The sequence below is a fragment of the Oryzias latipes genome, chromosome 1 (genome assembly GCF_053564925.1).
Source record: "Oryzias latipes strain Hd-rR chromosome 1, Olatipes_Hd-rR_3.1".
Classification (NCBI taxonomy): domain Eukaryota; kingdom Metazoa; phylum Chordata; class Actinopteri; order Beloniformes; family Adrianichthyidae; genus Oryzias; species Oryzias latipes.
The window spans coordinates 15,216,857-15,230,533 of NC_136237.1; the positions used below are offsets into that span (position 1 = coordinate 15,216,857).

Here is a 13,677-nt window from a genome sequence, read left to right on the forward strand (position 1 = left end):
ACATTTTTAACTGGTTTCAAATCACAAAGCCATTTTTATTTCCAAAAAACTTACCAAAAAGCGTTTTAGTAACAAAAACAATCATTCAAAACAAACAAATGTTTATACCAAGAAGCAGGAACAAAATCTTCTCATGGCTTTAAAGAATTTCAATTGCTCAGACATTATTTCATGATTATGACACTGACAAATTTTGTGAAAGTTCAGTTTAAGTTCTGATTCTTTAGTTAAAAATTTTTTTACACCTTTTTAGAAATAGGGGAAATCACACAAAAAAATGCTTTACCCCGGCTCAATGGTGAACGTAAATAATTATTGATGTGTAGAGATAAACTCCTGAAAAAAATTCTTATATCTGGCCTTTCCACTGATAGATTCAATATTACTTCTATTAGAAATAAGGTTATACAGGCTCCACAAAAGGCAAAGGTAAATTTTATATTGTCTTTTCCCTGTGTTTTTATTTTTTTTAATATTCTGCTTTTATTATAATGCATAGTTTATTCTACTTTCCCCTGATATTGGTCTAGTAGGCTATGTGAAAATGCTGTATAAATAAACTTCAATTCACAGGTAGAGGATGCAGCGGATGCACAGTCTCTGATGCTGTTGGCAGATGACATTAGTAACTGCGGATACACGAGCCAGATCAAGCCAGAGAATAAAGAAAACATTATTCGGTATGAAAATGTTTGTTTTTATTTGAGTCATTACATTTTTCAGACCCAAGTCTTACCTTTTTTTTGTTTGTTTTTTCCAAAGTGCTATTATCCTGCATTCTACAACAAGACTCATCCCTATGCTGCAGCAGCTAAGAAAGGGCATGGAGCTGTATGGTTTGGTGAATCAAATGGGGATGTATCCTGACGCGTGCCATGCACTGTTTGTTCCTGGAAACATCATTATGGTGGGCATTCATTGACAATTTAGTTCTGCATTAATCTAGTTATTTTATTTCTCTTACATTTTTCTATTAGTTTAAAAATGTCTTCCCTCTTCTATCTTGATATTTTTTGATTGATGACAGACGGATGCAGATTTCATCATGATGAACTGCGAAGCACAATTTAGTGAAAGGGGAACGTCCAGAGAAAAGCCTGAGAGAATAATCCTGACCTTCCTTCAGGATTTCTGCCAAGAGATTGAAATATCAGGTACCAAGGTGTAAAATTACATAAGATTTTAATGTTCCAGTCTCTTTTGGGACCCTTTTTTAAAAACTTTTTTGTAGTTTCTTTTGAAACTGTTTTAGCATTTTATATATCGGCATTGATTTTATATATAAATCAATGCCTTTCATTCCTGACTGCTTTTGTTGCTTTCCTTGTAAATTATTCCCACCACAGGTGAAAGATTTGACTCAGGGAAGGAACCTGAAGCTCTGGGAATCCAGGAAGTGCTGCAATGGCTTACCGGGCAGTCACACGTTCCAATCCTACCTAACGAAAAAAAAAAAAATCAAAAAAAGCCATACAAGTTTAACTTTTATTTTATATATCTTTATTTTTGAAGCAAAGTCTTTCAGTTTGTATTAATTTAACATATATTTTATGTTCCATTATTTTATTACAACTTAAAACAGAGTGAATTGGAGTTGGAATCTCATCACTCATGCACTGTTGAGGTCATGTATGAGGCACTTTGTTTTGTGTCTATGTTTGAGATGAAATTGTTCTGTTTTTCTCAAAGTTACTAGTTTGACACATGCTGCAGAAATCGCACATATAGGTCATAACCATTTGAGTTGGAGCGTTCCAGAGGGTTAAAGTTACTTCTTAGAACATCCAGGGTTTCCTCATCCAGTGGGCATTCCATTTCAGGAAGTACAACTCCACAGTCAGGGTCTTCTTGGAGCACAGCACTCTCCCAGTCAACACCTGGATCCTGGAGATCCTTTACAATTCAGTAAGACAACAAAAAAAACATAATGGTCATTTCAGCAGCAACCAAATGCAAATGTTTTCAGATTGTCTTGAAATTTGTTTTCTTTAATAAACACCTTTGACTGCTGCATGAATGTTTTATCGTCTAACCAACCTTTTGTTTTATATTTAAATACTTACTTGTGTAAATCCTGAAAAGACAGCCAATAGGAGGTTCTAAAATACAATCATTTGGATTGATGAAAAGGTAGGAACAGTTTCTGACCAAGTTAAATGATGTTTGAATTCCTTAAAAGAGTGTATGTGGATAATGTCTTGATTTTTTTGAAGAATAATCAGCAAACTATAGCTTTTAGTGAGGTAATATGCAGTGATTTAAAAATGGGAAACATTGCTAATGGAAGTTGTAACTTAATTAAGTTTTTCAGAAATAAACAGCTGCAGAATAATGTTTATGGTATTCTTTTGACGCAGTACCTCAAGTCTTTCACTCTCGTCCAGATTTTGTATGTGACCAATACACCACAGCTGCTTAGGGATGAGACCACCTTCTGTCCTTAAAGGATGATGGTTCCATCCTGTAGCAAACATGTCCAGATCTGCCTGGAGCCGAGGGATGAAGATGTAGTGCACGCCAAACAAAAGAGTTGCATCTGAGATGTTGAGCATTCCATTTTCCTCCAGAGTGTGAAGAACATCATAATACTTGCTGGTGACTGCAGTCCAAACATCTCGCCAAAGTCGCTCTACTCTGAAAAAAATATATATTTTTAGATTTTCTTTTCCTTGAACATTATAAAAAATGGCACACTTTTTTAAAATACATTAAACTAGTATGTTCATTTAACAAAAAAACAATACAAACCTCTGATTGTGAACACTAGCTCTTGTGAACACTAGCTCTTCCTGTTCCCCGTGTGGCAAACATGAAACGTGCAATGTCGAGGTTTTCTACACCTTGATCAGCCCTTACTCTGCCACACACACAGTACAATGTAACTAATGATTTTCTTTAAAACCGTATGCAGATTAAATTGCATCAGCTCAGAGTACCTTGATGGTAGACCATAAAGTTCAGATGCTCTTGAAAAAAAGGAAAAGTCTGTTTCTGCTTGTTATTTGTGGCAGCATTCAAATACAAAACCTGTAGAAAACCCAAATAAACCACATTAAATCATTAGAGGATTTTGTAACATTTTTTAATTTATAAAATGAATGAGGTTGTTAAACAATCTGTTATGAAATTACTAATACTAAAATATGTCACTTTAATAATAGCTTATAATGCTAGGTCAGTCAAATTTATGATTTATAAAAAAAACTAATGTTAAAAGATGAGTTAACTGTAAAACGTAAAAAAGCACTCTCTAATTAATAATTATAACACATAAAGATAAAAAACAAACCTTTCTTGAATAGCCATCCACTCCACCAAATATCACAATATTGTACCTGTAAAAAATAAAAATAAAAAATGACTGGGATTGCACCACTTGTTGACCTATCATATTTTTAAATTCATAATAGGGGCATTGCAAATGAAAAATTGCATTTTAAATATTGTTCTAAAGACATTAACATTTGGGTTACTAATGTTTGTGTAAATCAGCTAAACAATGTATTTTGACACCTTTCTCAACTTTTTTTGAATAAAGTTGTGAGGTGTTCTTTTATTTACCTTATTAGCTTGTGGTTTGTGTCAATGTGAACAAGAGATAGTGGACCTCGCACAGAGTAACATCTTCTGACAACACATCCTACTTCTGTGAGCCGTGAGAAGATCCCTGCTGCATCAACACGATGCATAGAAGCCTTCATCCTCCATCCACTGAATACGAAGTCCCAATGAAGTCAAATGTCCATGAACCATTCGATAACCTGCATTTGCCATCTGACTTTTAACAGATGATATAATTGTGTCCAATTCTCGGTCAGTCATTGTGCTGTATGAGCCTGTGACAGAAAAGCCATGTTCTTGCATCCTCCTGTACACGGTCCTTTGGGAAACCCCAAGGCATTTAGCAATGCAGGCAATGGGAAGGCGTGTGTCCAACAAGTCTTTTAACTTCTCTCTTTCTATTAAAATCTTGGAGTGACCAGAACTAGAATTGTGCTCCATTTCCTGTTCAACAAGGTGAAAAGCACTTTCATGAATCTCTTGTTGGACAAGGTAAAGCAGGTTTTGGAGTGCTGATGTAATCTCTGATACATCGCCTGTCTGATCAGAGAATGAGTTGAAGACAGTGAGCTCATGCCGAATGACAAACTCCATATAATCTAAATTTAGAGGATGTTGATTAACAACAGATTCTAGTTTAGAAAGAAGCCTCTCCATCAATATCTGCCTCAATGTGTCCTTGAAAAAATAGAGAGCAAATATAAACACATTGTAATTAGCAATTTGACATAATTATCATCAGTGTATTTAGTGAAGCGGTTTATTATACTTGCAGTGTTAGAAGTAAGGGGGGAAAATGGTTGTGCTGGCAAGTAAACTTGGTTGTCCACCACAATTTTTGGTTGTCCTTGGATACCAATATTCAACAGCAACTAAACCTACTCAGATGTCAGTACTTACATCTTTATTTCTTCTATACATCTAATATCAACTGTCTCTTATGATGGACATTTAAAAAGCTCTTTAAATACTAATAACAAACATTTTACTAAAAGTGAAGCATCTGGTTACACAAAGTATTGCCAAAAACTTGAAACTAATATCGTTATAACTAGTATCTTTACACAGATTTGAATATATTGGTTATTTTTCTTCTTTGGTTTTGATAATTGTTGCTTAAAGAATATAAAATACAAAGACTGTTGTAAAAATGTATAATATCATATCAATCCTTTGGAAAAAGTTTTTTTTAGCTCATGTCAGTCTGTTCTGTTATGAGTAAAAGTTATAGTTTTTTAAATCTCTTTGCGTGTTTTTACAGACCTATAGCAGCCGCGCCAGGTACTGTTCAACACATTTGAATAATCTTTATTGAAAGTGAACATGTACAAACAGAAAGGCTTAGCTAGCATGCACGCATTTCGTTTGTCGGTGGAAAGAATTTGCTGCATACGTCTCAATTCAGAGGTTGCCAAAAACTAACCCTTGAAACTTGAAAAATGGTCGAAAAACACCAAAATGTTGAATAAAAGACCTGGTTGTCACACGGACAACCATCAGGTTCATTTTGGTTGTCCTCCGTGAAATCTGGTTGTCTCGGACAACCAGATAACCTCTTATGTCGAACGCTGTACTTGTGTTTACAGTTGACAAAAGGTGAAAATGGCTAGCTAACACTTGGATATAGCAAGTTAACAAAGCAATCTGAACGAATATAATACATCAAAAATCCAGAGAGGAAACTTGAAAATGTTTTATAGACAACTTACATGTGATCGTAGTGCGTTGTGGTGTTCCATTTTTCTGAGGATATTCCCAAAGTTTTTTCAAACAAACACAAATTAATGTCAACATATCATAATATAACTAAGAAAAGACTTAGTTGAGTTGAGGTATCACATTTAAATAAAAAGGGTAAAACTCTGACATTTAACTTTGTTTTCATTAAATAATAAGAAAATAGCTACTATAATCACCTTGCATTGAAAAGAGAGGTACTCCCGGAGAAAATAATTCAAACCTAAGCTTGAGTTACACTGGTTGTTTGGACAAGAAAGGATACTCGATTGGATAGAATTTAGACCAATCGGCGTGGACCTTCTCTTCTGTGATTGGTGTCCAGAGCAGTCAGCAAAATCAAAGATAGTAAAAAAGCGAGATGCGACACAATGCATGCGAAAATATTTTTGGCGATGCAAAAATTTTTTTGGCGGTTTGATGGCAGTCATATCACGCTAAATCGTACTCAAAGTGGTCAGCAAAATCAAAGATAGGACAAAAGCGAGATTTGACACAACGCACGCAAAAACATGTGTATTGCAAGCGCAAAAAACGTTTTCAAAAGCAAAAAAAAAGTTTTTGAAAGCAAAAAAAAAAATGAAAGCAAAAAAAATGTATCAAAGCAGAATAACTTAGAAAGTTTTTTGTGCAACTTAGAAAGTTTTGTGTGCAATGTGGTGGCAGAAATATCACTCCATATTTCTGGGCCGCGATCTACACTCATGTCATTGAAGATCGACCGGTCGATCGCGATCGACGTAATGAGCACCTTTGAATACATGCATAATATATATAATGATATCAGAAAGGGTTGTGGCTCCGGGTGCTTTCTTTTTTATTAGGGGCGGTCCCAAATGGCTCTTTGAGTAAAAAAGGTTGCCGACCCCTGTACTATAGTATAGTATTAACTATACTCTATTAGTAACTGTTTTCTGTAGAAAATGTACTTATAAAATTCGCATTCAATAAAAGAAAATACGTAAACAAGAAAAATCAATAAGTAAATAAATGAATAATACATTTGTGTTTATTGAGACTTTTATATCTGCTGTTTTCTAATTTAAATGCCCCTATCAACACATTTTAGTTAACACTGTTGAATTATAAATATTAAACACAAAAGAAGACTCCAATTCTACAGTTCTGTAAATCCAGCAATGGGTTCTTCTGAACACAGATTTTCTTGTCTTCGTCTTACTGCTGGACACTTGGCAGCACTTCCTCTCAAACAGCTGAGACCTTCATGTGGATGAAGATGATTGTCAGTAAATCTGGACTGGACTTGGACTTATTGACATTTAAGGTGGAGAAGTCAGAGAGGATGTGCTCCCAATTTTGAGTCTGTGTTGAATGTTGTTTTTACAACAGTTTACTTTTTAAACCACAAAACAGTAAAGAAGAAACAAAATTCAGAAAACGTTTTTGGATTTTCTATCATATGACTTTTTGCCATTTAAACCCTGGTCACAAGTTATTGTAGAGCAGCCGGTCAGCCACTCCTATATTTTTATACTGAATTCAAACTGGTTCATAAAACAAAGGGTGCTGTTCACTGGAGATCAGAACAATCGTTACTGATACCTGAGATCGGAGAAAAGCTAAAAAAGGATGGAAATGTATGTTGGTGACACCAAGTATGTGCAGCCAAGATGCACAGTAAGCGTGTTTGAGATCACCCAGGTGGACGAAACGCTGCGCAGATCACCTGGTGTGAGACGTATGTTTTTGCTTTTGCTCCAACATCACCTGTCAATCATCACAAAAATATCACGAGAAAAGGGGCGAAGCAAGGTGCAAACCTAAGCGAACACAGCTGGAAATTTATAACTGCACTGACCGAAAGCTGCCCTGATGACTACAAAACAATGCATTATGGGACATCTGTCCTGATGGTTTTTGTAGTTAAGTGATCAATTAAAATAATTTTAAATACAAATTGATTAAAAAAAGGCTAAATACATTACAAAACATTAAAATCAATATAAAAGATATAATAACAGATCCTACTGAGGGGGAGAGGCATATGAAAACTAAATTGAATGTTCTCCTTCAGTCCGCAGCTTCGCCTTCGCATCCCCCCGCCCCCCCCGGCCTGGTCTCGCTAACCATCCAGGCGCGGCGCTGGTTCATCTCAAACACGTCTATCGTTGCATTTTCCCCACGTATTTTCAGTGCGTCTAAGACTAAATCTTGTTTTTGCTCGCACGTGTTTAATGTTAAAGCCCCCTTAACTGTCACGCATGTAAGTGTGTGACATTTATTCTCCTCGGCCGGCCCATCTCCTGCGGGAGTGGTGTGCTGCCGTAGCAACAGCCGTGCATAAGAACCGTTTGGTCGGGCCGGGTTATACGCCGCCGCGCGCCTAACCGTTACCATAACCGTAACCCTCCTCAGGGTCCATGGGATCCAGAAACAAGTTCAGCACGGACTGCATGTATTTAGAAAATTACGAGCAAATAGATACGTTCTAAAAAGGAAACTAAGGAACTCCTTAATGTTGTCCGGGGACGGGGCTGTCAGGTTTCCTGCGTTAAATGTTCTCCCGCTTTCAATCCTGGTCAATGTCACGCCCCAAGAGTCACTGTGATTAGTTGGTTTGTCAGCTCCGCGCACGACAATAAAAAAGTGTCAATCACACAAACTGACGGGCACATTAACATTAAACTTTCATATTATGGCGGTCTCTCATCTCCCAGGTGTAGCTGGGTCGGCCTGTGCCCCGGCTTCTCGGGACTGCGCCTGGTCTGGGCAGCGGGGCTTGCCTGCGTCCAGGGCTGAGCCCCGTCTTCTCTGGTCCCAGGGATGTGTTGGTGCCGTACTTGTTGGCCTGCCTGTGCCCTGGGGCGCCTCCTGTTGGTTTGGCCGGGGCAGGTGCCTGGAGGGGATGGGGGTGCTTGTGGTCGGCGGGGGACGTCTGATGGGTCCGAGGTTCAGGCACCTGGGAACCAGAGCTCCTAGCCTGGGGATCTGTTCTACGGCCCCAGGGGTGGTGTCTAGACCTGCTCCTCCCAGGCTGTGTGGTCTTGGGGGCCTGGTGATGGGGGGCTGGTGCACTCTGCGGTGCCGCTGGTGCACTCTGCGGTGGCTCTGCAGCACTGCGCGGCGGGCCTGGTGCTTCGTGCTCGTGTGGGGGTTGTTGGGAAAGGGATACAACAAACCATGTATGGTAGAGCATGACAAGTCTCCCCCTTTACACATAACACTTCACCAAGAAGCCTGGGAGTTGATAGTGGGGGGGGGGAACTAAATAAATAAATAAACAAGAGACAAATATAAATCAGTGAAAAAGGAAAAAAAAAAAGAAATAACAATTGAGGAAATAAATAAACAAGGTTAAATAGACCCCCCCCCCCAAAAAAAAAAATCAAGCTTTGTTTGCTTTAGACACATAGGGACCATTGGTGGAAGCATCCAACAATTTTAATTGCACCCCTCCTACAACATACACCACACTAAGCACCAACACAAATATACTCATGTAGGACCCTGTGGTGGACACGCTTGGGTGATCAGATTCTGCTGTAGAATGGAGGAGTCTCATCCCTGTCCACCAATTTTGACTGCACCTCTTTAACACACACAAACATACACACACAATGAGAGGGGGATGGTCACGTTGCTCCCTGTCCCCTGCCCCCCACGCTGAATAGGATGGGCCGGCGTCTGCTGCCGTGGTGTTGGTGGCCCTGATCTGGTGGCTCTTTTTCAGTGCAGGGAGGGAGTCTACAACATCTGAGCGGGCTGGACGGCATCCCCTGGGGCCGGGTGGGGCCCCTCTCTTGGGCATACCGGGACACCCCAATCTTTTTAATCGTTGCTTACAGCAGCTAGAGCCTGGTCCTCAGGCTCACTGTCCCCTAGCCTTATCTGGTCACCTGCGTCCGCCTTCCTACCCGGGCGGTCGGTTTCTGCCGCTTCCCCCCTCTTGACCTCGGTGGGGCTGGCGAGCAGGATGCATGTGTGGGCTGACCATGGGCTTTGTTGGCATGCCTCTGGGGTTGGGGGCAGGTGGGGGCTCAGGACTTCCGGGCGGTGGCGTGCCTCATGTCTGGGCTCCGGCGTAGGTCTTGAGCGGTCGGGCATTGGGCATAGACCCGGTGTGCCTTGGGGTGGGGCGGGTCCATGCCGGGGCAGGGGCTCCGGCTCAACGTGTTCTCTGTTCCTCCTACTCCTCGGCCAGGGGGCTGCTGGGTCTTGACCTCCGTCTCCGTTTCTGTGGTGGGGGTCAGGTGCACGGAGGGTGGTTGCTTCTGGATCTTTGTCTGACAGTAAGGCTCTTTGATGCCTGGATCGGCCCGGTTGCTGCGCTGTCCGCCCCTACCTCTTGGGTGTGAGGTGCCTGGCCTCCTGCCTTTGCTGGAGCATTCAGTGTGATCAAAGTACATCCCAAGTACAAAGTACAAGTAAGAGGCACACATTTGTTCAACCCACCAGCTTATTCAACTTTGCACGAATATGGGCATGGGTATTGTTTTTTCTCTTTTACTACACCCCTCTTCATGAATATTGGTAATGTAAATATTTTTTGTACCTGTCCATGTGCAGAAATCTTGGGAGATAATTTTTTAATCATTAATGCATGACTCTACTTCTAACCTGTCAATTGTTTTGTGCAGACTATTTTATTTATTTATTTTTTGTTTTTTTGCTATGTGAACCAAGTTATGTAATTTAATTTACTTACGACAAGTTTTAACTTTGTAACATCGACTACCCCCCACTCTAACCCCTTATCCCCCATCTCTGACATCCCACTATGTTTCTTTCTCTCCTCTTTTGTTTCTTTTTTCTGTCCAGTCCAACAAGCAATCCATAGAAATATAATTTTCATAAATAAAGCTTAGCCTCAAATACAAAAGGGGTTTATACAAATATACATTCTGTCTGTCTTAAGATCCATAAAACCCAATTGTAAAAATAAAATCTGTCCAATACAAGAGGCACTCGCTCTGATCTGCTTGCTCAGCTGTTGGATAGGACAAGTTATAAAAAAATTAAAATAAAATTAAACTTCAAGTGAAACTCCCATTAACAGTCACACACCTAGGTGCGTGAAATGTGTTTTCCGCACATGTGTGCTATCTCTGTCCGAGTTTGAGGGCTTTCTGTCCCGCATTAACCAGAGAGGGTAATAATAAAAACAAGAATAAAGTCAAAGTACCTTTTTTATTATTGGCTCGAGGAAAATAAGAAAAGTATCACTGCTGACCTGAGCCGGGGTTGTTCGTGTCCCTGGGGGGTGGGTCCTGGTCCTTGCCCCTGGGCGCTGGGCCCCGCCAAACTTCCAACATGGCCGAGCCTGGTCGGGCCATATTTATAACACCCCTTGTGGGCCGCCCTTTTTTCCCCGGGGTTTCCCCCTCCTGGGCGGGGGCGGCGGGCCCCTGCCTTGCTCCTACCTGGACCAACCGTGGGCCGGGTGGGTAGCTGCCTGGAGTGCGGAGCGGGTCTCCCTTGGGGGGTCCTGGCTCGTACCTGGGGTCGGGGCGGGGGGATGCCTGGAACTCCTGGGTGGTGGTGGGGTGCTCGTCTGGGGCTGTGGGCGTCCCTCTCCGGTGGGGCCCTGCGTTGGGCTCTTCCGGCGCGGCGGGGGGCTGCTTTCCTGGCTGGGCTGGGGCGGCGCTCTCTTTCCCTCTGCGCCTCCCTGCTCTCTGGCTCTGGGGGCCTCGCGGCGGTCCTGCTGGCCCTGGCCTGGGTGGCGGTCTTGGTCGCCCGGGGGGCGGTTGTTCCCTGCCTGTTCCCGTGTGGCGTTGGGGGAGTTCCGGCTGCCGCTGCTGCTGCGGCGGGGGTATGGGTGTGGGGGTGGCTGGGCGCTCCTCCTCCTTCTTTTCACATTCCACCATCCATTTTAGAAGAACATAAACACTCACCTGAGCACAGGTGTTAGCTCACCTTTGCACTAATAGTTTGCATGATTGAATGAATGAAAGATTTCACACTAGTTGGTTTAAAGGCATAGGTATGCGTTCGTGAACACTATCTGTTTTGTGTGCATGTTGACATGTGGACATTTTTGCGGCTAGCAGGTGTGTTGATAATATTTGAGTGTGTGTGAACAGGCCCCGCCCTTTTTGTACTACATTTGAACCGTACCGTAACGATAAACAACCAGTAAGCCTGTCTGCTCTATGCTGCTTCATGGTCTTACCCCCTTTCCCCTCCAAATATCACCCTCCTACCCCCCCTCTCTCTAACGTCCCTCTCTCTTCTTCCCCTCTTTCCTTTTCCGTCCGGTCCAACACCAAAGATTTTCAAACATGATTGAAATTAATAAAGTTTGGCCTCAATTACAAAAGGGGTTTATTCAGACATACCTTTGGTTTGTCTGAAGATGAATAACCCCTCTTGTTAAAATAAAATATGTCCAACACAAGAGGCCCTCAGCTCTCATCTGTTTGCCTAGCTGTTGGACAGGACAAGTTTAAAAAAAAAAAAAAAAAAAAAAAAAAAAAAAAAAAAAGAAAAGTATCACTGCTGCCAGACCTTCGCCCCGTGCCCTCGTCGCTCAAATCACACCGCAGGACCTCAGATCGTGTCTGAACCTGTCCCGGCGGAGGTTTAGGGAAGTACCCAGGCGCAGAGAGGATGCACAATGTTTTGGGGCGTGTGTCAACTAGCGCAAATCACGTGGTTAATGACTTATGAAGCGCCAAATGCATTGTTTGGTCGAACCAGGGTTAAGATGTCACTTGTGTTTGAACAGTTGGGCACACTATTGTCTATAAATACAAAATAATCCCGAACATTACCGACCAGGGGGGTATTCCTGAAAGCATGTTTAAACTACCCTGATCTCTGGCTGAAATCCGCCTGAACTTGCTTACTCTGGTTGTGTGGGTTCCAAAAGACCGGATATGAGTTAGCGTAATTACACTCGATTTGGTAACCCTTGGTTAATGTGCGTGCACGGCAAGTACATAAAGACATTCCTAATGGATCGCCAATTTCCGGAGTCACCATGGAAACGCGTGGAGAACAAAAGAGCGCTCTACTTCAGTGAGACAGAGTCGGAGATTTTAATGACGTTGTGTGAAGATAATACACCCATCAAAAAAGTAATCAGCAAAAGAAAGAGTTTCTGCTTAGAGAAAAGAGACGGACAAAGTAAAGTCACGAGTTTCTATCTCATTTACATTTTCATTGTGATGCATATATATATATATACATCTATATATGTTTGTATATATGGTATTTATATGGAAATGGGGCCATTACCATAACAATGGAAATGGGGCAATTACCATAACAATGACGCACAATTAACATCATCCAGTGAGGGTCCTTGGACAAGACCCTTAACGCCAATGCCTACCTCACAACATGAGAGACAATGAACCACATGTCATGCCGGCTCAGGTGTCGCCCGGCCAAACAAGGTCTGCGTCAGGTGCTGAGGGACCAGAGCACCCTGATGGAAATTGGGCTACTGGGACAAGACGGAAATGGACTAGATGTGAGAACAAGGTTCTGTTAGAATCCTACTACTCAAGTAATCCCACCCAGAGGGGTTACATGCAGAGAATGTGGAATGAATGGATGCTTCGAAACCCACAATCAAGGCTAACTGCCAAACAACTGGTAGCCCAGTGCTCCAACATCCACAAATGGCAACTCCTATCACAACTTGAGATTGAAGCGATACAATACAATGCCACGGGAGAGCCAGAACAACAGGTCAGAGAGGTGGTTATACCACACTCCCACCCTGAGATTGGGTACACAGCCCCAATAACCACAGTTACGCTGAGCGAGGCAGCAACTGACCTGAAAGACAAGATCATGTCTACAATGAACACTAGGCAACCCCGACACCAGCTACAACGGTTAAGTGATGTACCGTCTGAAAGTCTACTGGAAACTGTGAATGAAGCATTGAGGGCGATTCCTACCTCAACCATCACAGAAACCAATGAACTGGTTTACACTTCAGCAGCAGTGATCCTTGAGATGCTTGGCTACAAGAGCAACCATGGAAGAAAACAGCACCCGCCATGGAAGCAACAGTTAGAGGCCAAAATCAAGGCAACTCGGAATGATGTGCGTAAGCTGACAGAGGCTCAAAGAGGCACAATGAGAAAAAGCAAGTACCTAAGAGATGCAGCCAGATGCCCATACCTGAAGCACTGGAAACTGCCAAACAAAGGCTCTTAGCCTTGAGCAGCCGCCTAAAGAGGTACACAAGAGACAATGAAGCCAGACGAATAAACAGGCTCTTCGCAACTCAACCTGCAAAAGTGTACGCTCAGTAGCAAGGTCAAAACAGCCGAGCAGACCCACCATGCTAGAAACTGAACAGTACTGGAAAAGTATATGGGAGAAAGAGACAGCACATAACAGCAATGCCCAGTGGCTGGTCTCTCTGAGAAAAGAACATAGCAACCTCCCTGAACAGAATCC

At 42.1% G+C, this 13,677-nt stretch overlaps 1 protein-coding gene and 2 long non-coding RNA genes across 11 annotated transcripts in view; 1 reads left to right on the top strand and 2 right to left on the bottom strand.

Moving 5' to 3' along the window:
• cacna1ib (calcium voltage-gated channel subunit alpha1 Ib) overlaps positions 1-13,677 on the bottom strand; it is a 439,141-nt gene that overhangs the window by 36,066 nt on the left and 389,398 nt on the right. The window lies entirely within an intron of this gene.
• Positions 535-1,152, top strand: LOC110013818 (uncharacterized). The gene is made up of 3 exons (XR_002873989.2): positions 535-680; positions 763-907; positions 1,028-1,152. It is a non-coding gene; the product is annotated as an uncharacterized LOC110013818 (long non-coding RNA).
• LOC111947988 (uncharacterized) lies at positions 1,461-11,435 on the bottom strand. Of its 6 annotated transcripts, none has more exons than XR_013654541.1 (8): positions 5,478-11,435; positions 5,271-5,304; positions 3,562-4,005; positions 3,290-3,335; positions 2,937-3,027; positions 2,749-2,857; positions 2,361-2,634; positions 1,464-1,893 (listed from the first exon to the last, which is right to left on the bottom strand). It is a non-coding gene; the product is annotated as an uncharacterized LOC111947988 (long non-coding RNA). The 6 variants fall into 6 exon arrangements; XR_013654529.1 differs by having other exon boundaries at positions 3,562-4,239; XR_013654517.1 differs by having other exon boundaries at positions 1,461-1,893; positions 3,562-5,304.